Here is a 13,827-nt window from a genome sequence, read left to right on the forward strand (position 1 = left end):
GGTCATCCACCGCGTTCTGCTACGTCGTCTGCGATGAAGAAGGTGAACCGTGGGCCCTCGCTTCGACCACTGCGACCTCTTCTTCCCCCTCTGCTCCGTCATCGACATCACCGGGATTCGCCATCCTCCGACCATCGTTGGCTTCCTCGGGCCTTCCCTGCAACGGCCGTGAGCTCCTTCCCCTTCCCCCTCACTCCACGCGCTCGATTGCGAGCTCTAGCAACCGATCCGCCGCCGGCCAAAAACTTGCTCCACCGCTCACCTCGCCGTCGCGGCCACAGCTCAGGGCGCTGGCGTCTGAGCACACCATCGTGCTCAACATCTCCATAGGATGCCGTAGCACCCACTAGTTCTTTCCCTCGTGCCCCCTTGCGTCTACCCCGTCGGTGCCGTGCTCCGGCCGCCGTCTCGGCTCATCATCGGTGCCGCTCCCGACCACCCCTGCACCTGCAGCTTGCCCCATCATACGCGCGCGAGCGTCAGCTCACCGTAGGACCTAACCGCGCCCAAAATGATGCCCTGTGGGTGATTTCCGACGATGCCTGAGGACGCGCCACCACGAACGAGCTCACCGGCGTGATTCCGACGAGTCGCCGGCCGTCGCTGAGCTGGCCTGACGCATGGGCCCCCTTGTGTCGCTGACGGTGGGCCCCGTTGACCCATTGACTCGGTCAGCGCTGACATGGCTCCCCTGTGTCTATGACATGCGGGCCCCAGCCATAAACGAAAAAAAATTAAGTAGATAAATTGCTAATTAAAACCTTAATCTCTCACTGGCTACTGGGCCCCACCCGCTAATTAACCCATTTAGTTAGTCTAAACCTCCTATTAGTGACCCTGACAATGACATGTGGGTCCCAATGGACCCATCTGTCTGGTTTGACTGGTCAACCGATCAGTTGACCTGCTGACGTCACTTTGATGTCATGCTTGCGTCATCGTTCACTGTTGTGGATAATGTTAGTTTTAAATTAATAAATAAATTCAGAAAATTAATAAAACTTTAGAAAATCATATCTTTTAAACCGTAATTCGGATTAAAATATTTTGTACATGAAAGTTGCTCAGAACGACGAGACGAATCCAAGTACACAGTCCGTTCATCCGCCACACATCCCTAGCATAGCGAACACGCAACTTTCCCCCTTCGGTTCATCTGGCCAAAAACGCGAAACACCGGGGATATTTTCCCGGATGTTTCCCCCCTTCACCGGTACCACCTCATACCGCGTTAGGGCACCCCTAGCACCGCTACTTGTCACATCATGCATCACTATGCATCTGTTTGCTTAATATTTATTGTTTATTCCACCTCTTCTCTCGCTAGACGCCGAGATCGATGCCGCTGCTACCCAGTACGACTATGGTGTTGACGACCCCTCTCTCTTGCCAGAGCAACCAGGCAAGCCCCCCCCCCTTGATCACCAGATATCGCCTACTCTCCTATATACTACTTGCATTAGAGTAGTGTAGCATGTTACTGCTTTCCGTTAATCCTATTCTGATGCATAGCCTGTCATTGTTGCTACAGCTGTTGATACCTTACCTGCAATCCTAAATGCTTAGTATAGGATGCTAGTTTATCATCAGTGGCCCTACATTCTTGTCTGTCTGCCGTGCTATACTATCGGGCCGTGATCATTCGGGAGGTGATCACGGGTATATACATACATATATACATACTATACAGGTGGTGACTAAAGTCGGCTCGGCTCGTTGAGTACCCGCAAGTGTTTCGGATGTGGGGGCTGAAGGGGCAGGTGGTTCCATCCAGGTAGTGGTGGGCCTAGGTTCCCGACGGCCCCCGACTGTTACTTTGAGGCGGAGCGACAGGGCAGGCAGAGACCACCTAGGTGAGAGGTGGGTCTGACCCTGGTCGGCGTTCGCGGTTACTTCAAAATAACATGCTTAACGAGATCTGGGTATTTGATCTGAGTCTGGCTACTGGCCTATACACACTAACCAACTACGCGGGAACAGTTATGGGCACTCGACGTCGTGGTATCAGCCGAAGCCTTCGTGACGCCAGCGACTGAGCGGCGCGCGCCGGGTTGGACTGGAACGCCTGCTCTTGTATAAGGGAGGCTAGGTCTGCTCATCGGCCGCGTACGCAACGTGCAGGTGTGCAATGGGCGATGGGCCCAGACCCCTGCGCCATAGGATTTAGACCGGCGTGCTGACCTCTCTGTTGTGCCTAGGTAGGGTTGCGACGTGTTGATCTTCCGAGGCCGGGCATGACCCAGAAAAGTGTGTCCGGACAAAGGGGATCGAGCGTGTTGGGAAATGTGGTTCACCCCTGCAGGGAAGTTAATCTATTCGAATAGCCGTGATCTTCGGTAACAGGACGACTTGGAGTTGTACCTTGACCTTATGACAACTAGAACCGGATTCTTAATAAAACACACCCTTCCAAGTGCCAGATACAACTGGTGATCGCTCTCTCACATGGCGACGAGGGGAGGGTCATCGGTTAGGATTATGCTATGCGATGATACTTGGTGAACTTACCATCTTCTCTCTTCTTCTGCTACAAGATGGAGGTTACCAGAAGCGTAGTATTCGATAGGCCTAGGTATCCCCCTCTTATTCCGGCATTCTGCAGTTCAGTCCACATATGATACCCCTTTTCCATTTGATACCAATGCATACATATGTAGTGTAGCTCCTTGCTTGCGAGTACTTTGGATAAGTACTCACGGTTGCTTTGCTCCCCCTTTTCCCCCGTTCTATACCCGATTGCTGCGACCAGACGTTGGAGTCCAGGAGCAAGACGCCGCCGTTAACGACGACTCCTACTACTCTGGAGATACCTACTACTACGTGCAGGCCGCTGACGACGACCAGGAGTAGTTTAGGAGGATCCCAGGCAGGAGGCCTGCGCCTCTTTTGATCTGTATCCCAGTTTGTGCTAGCCTTCTTAAGGCAAACTTGTTTATCTTATGTCTATACTCAGATATTGTTGCTTTCGCTGACTCATTTGTATTCAAGCTGATGTATTTGAGCCCTCGAGGCCCCTGGCTTGTAATATAAAGCTTGTATTGTTTTAATTTATGTCTAGAGTTGTGTTGTGATATCTTCCCGTGAGTCCTTGATCTTGATCATACACATTTGCGTGTATGATTAGTGTACTGTCAAATCGAGGGCGTCACAAGTTGGTATCAGAGCCAACTGCCTGTAAAAATCCCCCTTCCACACTCCTTGGCCGAAGTTGAGTCTAGACATTAGAAAAACTTTTACTAACATGGCTGTGTGCCTTACGGGCCCACGTCGCCATTTGGCTGGTATTAGGATCTCTTACTCCTCGATCCTTACTCTGGGACGCTGAACTCTCTTCTATTCGGGTTAAATGATTTTACTAAATCTGACTCTAGGTTCTCGTAACTACTTCTCCTGGAGAGCCCCTGATGACCCACAAGTATAGGGTATCTATCGTAGTCCTTTCGATAAGTAAGAGTGTCGAACCCAACGAGGAGCAGAAGGAAATGATAAGCAGTTTCCAGCAAGGTATTCTCTGCAAGTACTGAAATAAGTGGTAATAGATAGTTTTGTGATAGGATAATTTGTAACGAGCAACAAGTAACAAAAGTAAATAAAGTGCAGCAAGGTGGCCTAATACTTTTTGTAGCAAAGGGCAAGCCTGGACAAACTCTTATATAGAGAAAAGTGCTCCCGAGGACACATGGAAGTATCTTCAAGCTAGTTTTCATCACGTTCATAAGATTCGCGTTCGGTACTTTGATAATCTGATATGTGGGTGGACCGGTGTTTGGGTACTGTCCTTACTTGTACAAGCATCCCACTTATGATTAACCTCTATTGCAAGCATCCACAACTACAACAAAAGTATTAAGGTAAACCTAACCATAGCATGAAACATATGGATCCAAATCAGCCCCTTACGAAGAAACGCATAAACTAGGGTTTAAGCTTCTGTCACTCTAGCAACCCATCATCTACTTATTACTCCCCAATGCCTTCCTATAGGCCCAAACAATGGTGAAGTGTTATGTAGTCGACGTTCACATAACACCACTAGAGGGATGACAACATACATCTCATCAAAATATCGAACCAATACCAAATTCACATGACTACTAATAGCAAGACTTCTCCCATGTCCTCAGGAACAAACGTAACTACTCACAAAGCATAAACATGTTCATAATCAGAGGGGTATTAATATGCATATAGGATCTGAACATATGATCTTCCACCAAATAAACCAACTAGCATCAACTACAAGGAGTAATTAACACTACTAGCAACCTACTAGCACCAATCCCGGACTTGGAGACAAGAATTGGATACAAGAGATGAACTAGGGTTTTGAGAGGAGATGGTTCTGATGAAGATGTTGATGGAGATTGCCCTCTCCCGATGAGAGGAGCGTTGGTGATGACGATGACGATGATTTCCCCCTCCTGGAGGTAAGTTTCCCCGGCAGAACAGCTCCGTCAGAGCCCTAGATTGGTTCCGCCAAGGTTCCGCCTCGTGGCGGCGGGGTTTCGTCCGAGAAGATGGCTTATGATTTTTTTCCATCGAAAGACTTCATATAGCAGAAGATGGCCATTGGAGGGCCACCAGGGCCCCACAAGGTAGGGGGCGTGCCCAGGGGGGTAGGGCGCGCCCCACACCCTCGTGGGCAGGGTGTGCCCCCCTGGTGAACTTCTTCCGCAGATTATTTTTTATATATTCTGAAAACGTCTTCCGTGAAGTTTCAGGACTTTTGGAGCTGTGCAGAATAGGTCTCTAATATTTGCTCCTTTTCCAGCCCAGAATCCCAGCTATTGGCATTCTCCCTCTTTATGGAAACCTTGTAAAATAAGAGAGAATATGCATAATTATTGTGACATAATGTGTAATAACAGCCCATAATGCAATAAATATCGATATAAAAGCATGATGCAAAATGGACGTATCAACTCCCCCAAGCTTAGACCTCGCTTGTCCTCAAGCGAAAGCCAAAATCGAAAAATATGTCCACATGTTTAGAGATAGAGGTGTCGATAAAAATAAAATACGAACATGAGGGCATCATGATCATTCTTAGAACAGCAACTTATATAATTCTTGTCATATAATTTCTTATGCCAGAGTAATAATTCAATCACAATTTCAAGTATGAATTGTAAACTTCATTGACAACTAACAAACTATAATCTCAGTCATTGGAGCGATTGCAATTTATCATAACATAGGAAAGAGTCAACATATAAGAGCTTTTCAGCAAGTCCACATACTCAACTATCATATAGTCTTTCACAATTGTTGACACTCACGCAATACTTATGGGTATGGAGTTTTAATCGGACACAGAGAAAGATAGGGGCTTATAGTTTTGCCTCCCAACGTTTTACCTCAATGGTAATGTCAACACTAATAGTTCATGAAAACTCACATCCAATTAGCCATATATACCTGGATCTTTCCAACATATTGTGCTTGCCAAAGGATAAAGTGTAAAAAGGAAGGGTGAAGATCACCATGACTCTTATGCAAGGTAGGAGATAAAAGTAAAAGATAGGCCCTTCGCAGAGGGAAGCGGAGGTTGTCATGCGCTTTTATGGTTTGATGCACAAAATCTTAGTGCGAAAGAACGTCACTTTATATTGCCACTTGTAATATGGATCGTTATTATGCAGTCTGTAGCTTTTATTTCTTCCATATCCCACGATCGTATAAAGCTTATTTCTCCCACGCTAATAAGTCATACATATTTAGAGAGCAATTTTTATTGCTTGCACCGATGATAACTTACTTGGAGGATCTTACTCAATCCATAGGTAGGTATAGTGGACTCTCATGGCAAAACTGGTTTAAGGGTGTTTGGAAGCACAAGTAGTATCTCTACTTGGTGCTATGAATTTTGGCTAGCATGAGGGGGGAAGGCAAGCTCAACCATGTTAGACGATCCATGACAATATAATTTATCTCAGATGTAAGAAAACATAACCCATTACGTTGTCTTCCTTGTCCAACATCAACTCTTGTAACGCCCCGTATGTAACTTGCCACATTTGTATTCCAACTCTTGCCATTTTCGGCTCTAAGTTATGATATTCCCTCGTGGTTGGGTTTTGTCTTCGTTTTGCATTTTGTCCATGTCATGCATCTCATATCACGTCATCATGTGCATCGCATTTGCATACGTGTTCGTCTCATGCATTTTCCCCGTTGTCCGTTTTGCGATCCGACACTCCTATGTCCTACGGCGCTCCCTTTTGCCTCTTTTCGTGAGCGGGTGTTAAACTTTCTCAGATTGGATCGAGATTTTCCAAGCGGCCTTGGTATACTACCGGTAGACCGCCTGTCAAGTGTCGTACCATTTGGAGTCCGTTTGATACTCCAATGGTTAATCAAGGAACCGTAAAGGCCTCGTGTGTGTTGCAGCCCAACACCCCTCCAAAGTGGCCCAAAACCCAGCTAATCCCCCTCCATCCTCTCGGTTGTTCGATCACGATCGTGTGGCCGAAAACCGCACCTCATTTGGACTCTCCTAGCTCCCATAATCTATAAATAGGCCCCCCCCTCCGAAATTCCGGGTCCCGAAACCCTAACCTAGCCCCTCTCCGCGTCGGACACGTCCGCCGCCGCGCCCCGTCCAATCATAGCATGCCACATGTCACGCACCGCCCGCCTCGGCCGCCGGCCCGGTGAGCCCGGATCGGGCCCGCCCGGCCCATCGCCGCCGCCAGCGCCCAACGCCTCCCCGCGCCCGCGACGGCCGGCGCGCCGTCCCCGTCGCCAACTCTGGTCGCCGCCCCGCCGCCTGCCGGCCGGATCCGCGCGCCGCTGCCCGCCGGTGCCTGCGCACTGCCGCCCCGCGACTCCGGCAGCCGCCGCCAAACCTCGACGGTGTGCGCGCCGCGCCGCCCGGTCTCCTCCACGCGGTCCTCCAGCGGGATCTCGCTGCCCCGCCGTCTCCCTCCTCTCCGGCGGCTCCTCCGGCGCCACTCCGGCGAACCTCGGGCTCTGCGCCAGATCTGGATCCGGAAGGTTGACTCCCCCCTTTTTTCTCTAAGTCCCTTTTCTGTGGTATTTTTAGCCCCTGTTCATCATGCCATATCTCCGCATCCATAGCTCCGTTTCGTGCGTGCAATATATCGAAATGTTCATTAGGATGTGATCTTCATTTTGTTCCATTGCACCATGCTTGTCTGAGTCCATCTAGATGCCTAAAATGCTATTGCAAGAGTGCTATAAAATGTTAGTTCCTGTTTCTTATCAGATTATGAGCTTTTTTCACTTTTGCCATGATTATTGTGTGCCTCCTATGAGCATGAGCTCTACATGTGTTTTGGGCTATGCCATGCCATCTTTACAGGGGTGTATTCCATGTATTTTTGTGATCAATGTGGTGACTAGCACAATCATGCAAAGTAGCTCTCGTGATGTTGCTGATTTCACGGACTTAGAATTTCACTGTCATGTTACTGCTGTTATATTTATGCCATGTATTCTTGTTGCTACAGAGTGATCCATGCCTCTTTTGAGTTTGTTCAGTAAGGATGAGTTGGGCATATGATCGTGCTCTATCCATCCATGTCCTTGTTTGCATTTATGGAGTACCATAGCATGACTCAATCTTGCTCTACTTTTGCTATAAAATGTTCCTGGCAGATTGTGTACATGTTAATCAATTTTGCCAAGGTTGTTGTAGTTGATCCATGCATGCTATGAGATTGTTCTTGCCATGGTTAGCTTCTTGAACATGCCTTCTTGATGGGTGTATGCTTAGGTTTTCATGCAATGCCTTGTGTTGAGTGCATCGAGCTCGCAAACGTGCCTTCGTAACTCTGTTTTTGCCATGTCCAGTTTTCTGTTAAGTCTGAATCTGTTAACGAAACTTGCTATGTTTACATGGGTGCCATCATATCTTATGATCCTTTTTGGATTATGGTCAGTAAGGGACTTTTGTTATATGCTTTGTGTAGATTCATGCCATGCCTTGTGTTGCTATGATCTGATCTTGTAGCATGTTGATATCTTGCTCTAAACATTGCTTCCTGATGTTAATTCCTGGCATGTTGTTATTTTCTCTGTCTGTGAACCTGATATCTTTTGCACTTTTGCCATGCTTGTTTGAACCTGCTATTGTGTGATTTAGCCGTAGCTCAGTGTTCATCTTTTGTCAAGCATCTTGAGTATATCACTGCCATGTGCTTTTTTGCTATGTTAGAGTGCAGTAGCTTAGTTTCTTGTTGCATTTTAGATGGCATCATGCTGTTAATCGCAGAATCGTGCCATTCTTGTTTTGCTTGCCATTTGCAAACCGTGCATCCGATTCCAGTGATCTTTATATCGATTTCGACCGAAATCAACTCATCTTTCCAGTGGCAAACTTGGTTTGCCAAGTTGAGGCCTGGTTCAATCTTTCCCTTCCGAAGTACGCATATGCATTGCATATTACATCCCGCATATCATGCCATGTTTTGCATCATGTTGCTTGCGCATTGCACCGTGGTTAATTGTGTTTCCCTTGCTTGTGTTCTTGCCTTGGGTAGAGCCGGGAGACGCGTACGTGATCGAGGAACCCGTTGAGTACGCTTACGAGGATCAAGCTTACGTCAACTCGGAGAACTTTGCAGGCAAGATGACCATACCCTCGAAATCACTTCTATCTTTGCTTGCTAGTTGCTCGCTCTATTGCTATGCCTATGCCGCGATACCTACCACTTGCTTTATCATGCCTCCCATATTGCCATGTCAAACCTCTAACCCACCTTGTCCTAGCAAACCATTGTTTGGCTATGTTACTGCTTTGCTCAGCCCCTCTTATAGCGTTGCTAGTTGCAGGTGAAGTTTGGAGTTTGTTCCTTGTTGGAACATGTTTATTATTGGGATATCATTATTATATCTTTTTACTTTAATGCACCTATATACTGGGTAAAGGGTGGAAGGCTCGGCCTTATGCCTGGTGTTTTGTTCCACTCTTGCCGCCTTAGTTTCCGTCTACCGGTGTTATGTTCCTTGATTTTGCGTTCCTTACGCGGTTGCGTTATAATGGGAACCCCTTGACAGTTCGCCTTGAATAAAACTCCTCTAGCAAGGCCCAACCTTGGTTTTACCATTTGCCACCTAAGCCTTTTTCCCTTGGGTTCCGCGGACTCAAGGGTCATCTTTATTTTAAACCCCCCCGGGCCAGTGCTCCTCTGAGTGTTGGTCCGAACCGAGCTGCCTGCGGGGCCACCTCGGGGAAACATGAGGTTTGGTTTTACTCGTAGCTAGTCTCGTCCGGTGTTGCCCTGAGAACGAGATACGTGCGACTCCTATCGGGATTTGTCGGCACATCGGGTGGCTTTGCTGGTCTTGTTTTACATTGTCGAAATGTCTTGTAACCGGGATTCCGAGTCTGATCGGGTCGTCCTGGGAGAAGGAATATCCTTCGTTGGCCGTGAGAGCTTGTGATGGGCTAAGTTGGGACACCCCTGCAGGGTTTTGAACTTTCGAAAGCCATGCCCGCGGTTATGGGCAGATGGGAATTTGTTAATGTCCGGTTGTAGAGAACTTGACACTAAACTTAATTAAAATGAATCAACAGTGTGTGTAGCCGTGATGGTCTCTTTTGGGCGGAGTCCGGGAAGGGAACATGGTCTCGTGTTATGCTTGAACGTAAGTAGTTTTCAGGATCACTTCTTGACCTTTGTAGCTTCTCGACCGTGCTTTGCCTTCTCTTCTCGCTCTCATTTGCGTATGTTAGCCACCATATATGCTAGTGCGTGCTGCAGCTCCACCTCACATACCTTTTCCCTACCCATAAGCTTAAATAGTCTTGATCGCGAGGGTGTGAGATTGCCGAGTCCCCGTGACTCACAGATTACTTCCAAAACCAGATGCAGGTGCCGATGATGCCATTCCAGGGGATGCGACCGAACTCAAGTGGGAGTTCGATGAGGATTCAGGATGTTATTATGTTTCCTTTCCAGACGATCAGTAGTGGAGCCCAGTTGGGGCGATCGGGGATCTTATGCATTTGGGGTTGTCTTTATTTTGGTTCCGTAGTCGGACCTTGTTTGTATTCTGGATGATGTAATGCTATAATTATGTATTGTGTGAAGTGGCAATTGTAAGCCAACTCTTTATCTCTTTCTTGTTCAGTACATGGGATGTGTAAAGATTACCCCTCTTGCGACATGCCTACAATGAGGTTATGCCTCTAAGTCGTGCTCCGACACGTGGGAGATATAGCCGCATCGTGGGTGTTACAACTCTTTAGCATGTCACATTTTAATGAGTGTTCACAATCATAAAAGATGTCCAAGATAGTATATCTATATGTGAAGACCTCTCTTTCTTTATTACTTCCTATTAATTGCAACGATGACCAAAACTAGGTTTGTCAACTCTCAACAACTTTTATTCATCATACTCTTTCTATGTGAGCTCATTACTCTCCATGAGATCCATATGATCTCTTTGTTTCTTTTTATTCCTTTCTCTTTTCTTTTATTCCCTTAGGATCATGGCAAAATAATCAAGCCCTTGACTCAACACTAATCTTTATTATATAGCTCACGGACTCGATTACATAGAAGAATTATAAAGCAAAACTCACAACTATATCATACTAGGAACTTTTATTCTATTAGATCAAGATATTACCAAAAGGATCGAACTAAGAAAAACGGTAAAGATAAAAGTGATGGTGATACGATACCGGGGCACTCCCCCAAGCTTGGCAGTTGCCAAGGGGAGTGCCCATATCAAATACTCAATTCTTCTCTGTCGGTGGAGACGGTGGTGATTTTGTTGATGGCGTAGGCTTGTCGTCCTTCTTCCTAGGCATAGGCTCACTATCATAGAAGGATGACCGAGTCTCCTGAAACCTCAAATCTGCAGCCAAACTCATCCTCTTGAATCTATATTCATACTCACAATTTTGATTTTGCAGGTCAAAGATCTGGGCTTGGAGGTGCTCGTTTTTCTCATGAAGCTTGAAGATGGCCTCCCCAATGTCCTTGACGTCCAGCTTGTGGTTGTTGGTGAACTCCGTGATCATAATGTGATTGGAATCGAGTCCACGCTCCACCATCTCCTGACACTTGAAAACTTCTTGCTCCAATGCCTCGAGCCTTGCCTCCGTGCTTCCGGTCTTCCTTGGTCCCTCAGCATCGCGGATGTGCAACAACCCCTCACGCATCTCAATGGTTTGAGGGTGTTGCAACACTTCTGCGAGGTAGGGGTTGATGACCTTCTTGAAGAACTGGTCCTTGGGGGCGCTTGAAGACGACATGACGACCTGGATGTGTTAGAAAAACAGCTCGAAACAAAAACAGGGGATTTTTGCGTGATACGGGAGTCAAAACCTCCGGGAGATTATATAATGAATTTTTACCGACCAAAATACGTGTCGTGTAAGAAAACGGAGTCCGGAGAGCACACGAGGTGCCCACGAGGTAGGGGCGTGCCCAGGGGGTAGGGTGCGCCCTCCACCCTCATGGAGCCCTCGTGTCCTTCCCGGACTGCTTCTTATTTTTCTATTTTTCTAAATATTCCAAAACGGAGAAATATTGCCTTAAAAACTGTTTTGGAGTCGGTTTACTTACCGTACCACATACCTATTCCTTTTCGGAGTCTAAAACGTTCCAGAAAGTGTCCCTTATGTATTCCTCCGGGGTTACGGTTTCAATAACATTGGTTTCAACATGTATGGGATTACCTGAGATATAATGTTTGATTCTTTGATCGTTCACCACCTTCGGATTTGTGCCTTCGAAGTTGTTGATTTTTATGGCACCGGAACGATAGACCTCCTCGATAACGTAAGGACCTTCCCATTTAGAGAGAAGTTTTCCTGCAAAAAATCTTAAATGAGAGTTGTATAGGAATACATAATCACATACATTAAACTCACGCTTTTGTATCCTTTTATCATGCCATCTTTTAACTTTTTCTTTAAACAACTTGGCATTTTTGTAGGCTTGGGTTCTCCATTCATCGAGTGAGCTAATATCAAATAACCTCTTCTCACCGTCAAGTTTAAAATCATAATTGAGTTCTTTAATAGCCCAATATGCCTTGTGTTCTAGTTTGAGAGGTAAGTGACATGCTTTTCCATAAACCATTTTATACGGAGACATACCCATAGGATTTTTTATATGCAGTTCTATAGGCCCATAATGCATCATCGAGTTTCTTGGACCAATTCTTTCTAGATCTATTAACAGTCTTTTACAAAATTAATTTGAGTTCTCTATTACTCAATTCTACTTGACCACTCGACTGAGGGTGATAAGGAGATGCAATTCTATGATTAGCATCATACTTAGCAGGCATTTTATGGAAAGCACCATGAATAAAATGTGAACCACCATCAGTCATTAAATATCTGGGGACTCCAAACCTTGGAAAAATAACTTCTTTAAGCATTTTAATAGAAGTGTTATGATCAACACTACTAGTTGGAATAGCTTCTACCCACTTAGTAACGTAATCAACAGCAACTAAAATATGTGTATATCCATTAGAGGAAGGAAATGGTCCCATATAATCAAAGCCCCAAACATCAAATGGTTCAATAACAAGTGAATAATTCGTAGGCATTTCTTGACGTCTACTAATATTACCAATTCTTTGACATTCATCACAAGATAAGACAAACTTACGGGCATCCTTGAAGAGAGTAGGCCAATAAAAACTAGATTGCAATACCTTATGTGTAGTTCTATCTCCAGCATGGTGTCCTCCATAAGCTTCGGAGTGACACTTGTGTAGGATCTGTTCATGTTCATGCTCAGGCACACAACGTCTAATAACACCATCTACTCCTTTATAAAGATGTGGGTCATCCCGAAAGTAATGCCTCAAATCATAGAAGAAATTTTTATTTTGTTGGTATGTGAAACTAGGTGGTATGAATTTAGCAACAATATAATTAGCATAATCAGCATACCATGGAGCAGTATGAGAAGTATTTATGACATTTAATTGCTCATCAGGAAAGCTATCATCAATAGGTAGTGGGTCATCAAGCACATTTTCTAACCTAGACAAGTTGTCTGCAATGGGGTTCTCAGCTCCCTTTCTATCAACAATATGTAAGTCAAATTCTTATAGCAAGAGAAACCATCTAATAAGTCTAGGTTTAGCATCTTTCTTTTCCATAAGATATTTAATAGCAGCATGATTAGTGTGAATAGTTACTTTAGAATCAACAATATAAGGTCTGAACTTATCACAAGCAAATACAACTACTAAGAATTCTTTTTCAGTAGTAGCATTATTTCTTTGAGCATTGTCTAGAGTTTTACTAGCATATTGAATAACATTTGATTTCTTATCAACTCTTTTCCCTAGAACCACACATACATCATAATCACTACATCACACATAATTTCAAAGGGTAAATTCCAATCAGGTGGCTGAACAATAGGTGCAGAGATCAATGCTTTCTTAAGTATTTCAAATGCTTCTACACAATCATCATCAAAGACAAATGGTATATCTTTTTGTAATAAATTAGTCAGGGGCCGAGAAATTTTTGAGAAGTCCTTAATGAACCTCCTATAAAATTCGGCGTGACCAAGGAAACTTCTTATACCTTTAATGTCCTTGGGACATGGTATATTTTCAATAGCATCAAGCTTGGCTTTATCAACCTCAATACCTCTTTCAGAAACTTTATTCCCTAGGACAATACCTTCATTAACCATAAAGTGGCACTTTTCCCAATTCAAGACAAGATTAGTTTCTTCACATCTCTACAAAACTCGATCAAGCTTGCTCAAGCAATCATCATAAGAAGATCCATAGACGGAAAAATCGTCCATGAAAACCTCACAAATCTTTTCATAAAAGTCAGAGAATATAGCCATCATGCATCTTTGA

This window comes from Triticum aestivum, chromosome 4A (assembly GCF_018294505.1).
Source record: "Triticum aestivum cultivar Chinese Spring chromosome 4A, IWGSC CS RefSeq v2.1, whole genome shotgun sequence".
In the NCBI taxonomy this organism is placed as follows: Eukaryota; Viridiplantae; Streptophyta; class Magnoliopsida; order Poales; family Poaceae; genus Triticum; species Triticum aestivum.